The sequence below is a fragment of the Aplysia californica genome, unplaced genomic scaffold (assembly GCF_000002075.1).
Source record: "Aplysia californica isolate F4 #8 unplaced genomic scaffold, AplCal3.0 scaffold00146, whole genome shotgun sequence".
NCBI lineage: Eukaryota > Metazoa > Mollusca > Gastropoda > Aplysiida > Aplysiidae > Aplysia > Aplysia californica.
Window position 1 is genome coordinate 1,076,199 of NW_004797416.1, and position 2,051 is coordinate 1,078,249.

Genomic DNA, 2,051 nt, shown 5'->3' on the forward strand with positions numbered 1-2,051 from the left:
ACACACACACACACACACACACACACACACACACACACACTTGACCGACGACAAACATCTCCAAAGCCACCACACCCACTCAAAAAACAACCCACCCGAACACGACACAAAAACGAGGGTGCAGTTTTGCACATGATCGAATTTTCCTGTTTTCTTTAACAAAGGGGTTCCAGAAAATATTTTTCTTATTTCTATGCCAAATGTGTTCTACGTCTTGATGTTGTTGTTGTTGTTGTTGTTGTTGTTGTTGTTGTTGTTGTTGTTGTTGTTGTTGTTGTTGTTGTTGTTGCCAGGAAGAGCCCAGTGTGGAGCATGATCCCCCTAACAATGTTGTTATTGAACCACATCAGCCATCCCTGCTTGGCTTCATCGGGCTTTCTCCTCCCCCCCCCCCCGGCTCCCCAATGTCCATTGCGGCCTCTATGTTGATGTGCTTCTTTTTTTTCCAACACTATCAATGTTTCTATTATTAGAAATGTCGAAAAACCTTCTGACCTTCAAGGGATTATTCAGGAACATGCCGCCTTAATCTCGTGCTTTATCTCGTGCGAATGTTGTTAGCAAAACTTCATGATTATTTTACCTCCACCAAACAATAAAAGGGGAATTTGCTCGTATCCGTGGACGAAACGACTGGTCGTTGATGAGTCCCCAAATAGCGGGTGGTGGGTGGAATATTTTGCCGAAGTGTTATCCAAACCTGCATTTATTGGCAGTCAAATTTTATCGTGATGGGTGGTTGGAGAGTGTCACTTTTAAGTTCATCTTTATTCTCCCTTTGTTATCTCTGTCGCAAAACCTGTTTTCCTAGTACGACATGGCCGTTCTTGTGCGAAGTGTTTATCTTTACGCAAACAAAGCTTTTCATAACAGCTAGCCAATGTCGTGCCAACTCACCTTAATCTTTGATTGCGGGAAATGTTTCAGAAATCCATACGGCATTGCTGTCTTTGGGAGTCTAATTTTTTTCTCGCTATCATTGATTGCGAGGGTTAAGAATGACCACTCGTCTCCCATAGTATATACAACAGAAAGTGGCTAAATTGTCAAAGGAGATTTTTCTTTGGAATAGTGCGCGCGTCAGTGGTTATTATAAGTTGTTCCTTTTTTAATTTGGTAAATTGTTCTATAATTTAGTCATTTAGGAGGCAGACTGCTATGACTTTTCATTTCAAAGCCAGCCCTGGTAGAGACAGGCAAAGCTTTCTTGCAGACAGACAGACAGACAGACAGACAGACAGACAGACAGACAGACAGACAGACAGACAGACAGACCGAGACACTCCATGAATTAACTTTCCCTGCACGGGAATCAAACTCACGTCTTCTCTGAGTAACAGCAGATTCCCAACTAGGCGTATTACTTCACAGACGACAGTTCTCTTCGTCCCGGAGTGTTTGTCTCCAGCAGGACACATTTCTAATTCTAATGAAACTGGGGTGGTCCACTGACCTGTCGTTTACAGAGGACCCCAGGGAATCCTGAGATATTGCAGACATCAGGGGCGATGCTAAACACCACTCATACTAGGCTGGTCTCCCACTCTAATGAGGAATAATTAGTCACAGAGATGGCTGGTGGTTCGGCGAGTGACTTTCTTCCAAATTGCAGATGAGACGTATTGGATGTTCAGCACAGACACAGACTCACGCAGACACTCACTAATACACACACACAGACATAAACGCACACATAGCTAATTTCCCCCATCTAAAACACACTTATACACACACACACACACACACACACACACAAACAAACACACACACACGCACACAAACACGAACAAACGCACACACGCACACACGCACGCAGTCACACACATACTCTCACACTCACAAACTCACACATACGCACACACATACACACACAGTCATACACACACACATACACACTCAGCTCTTCCTTTTCTTTTATATTACCCTCTGGTAACGCATCTATTCTTCAGCACCTATAGGACCTATATGAATTCGTGTCGTAAAAGTGATCTTAATTTACTAGAGAGAGAGAGAGAGAGAGAGAGAGAGAGAGAGAGAGAGAGAGAGAGAGA

At 43.5% G+C, this 2,051-nt stretch overlaps 1 protein-coding gene across 1 annotated transcript in view; it reads left to right on the forward strand.

Moving 5' to 3' along the window:
- LOC101854634 overlaps positions 1-2,051 on the forward strand; it is a 62,823-nt gene that overhangs the window by 16,997 nt on the left and 43,775 nt on the right. The window lies entirely within an intron of this gene.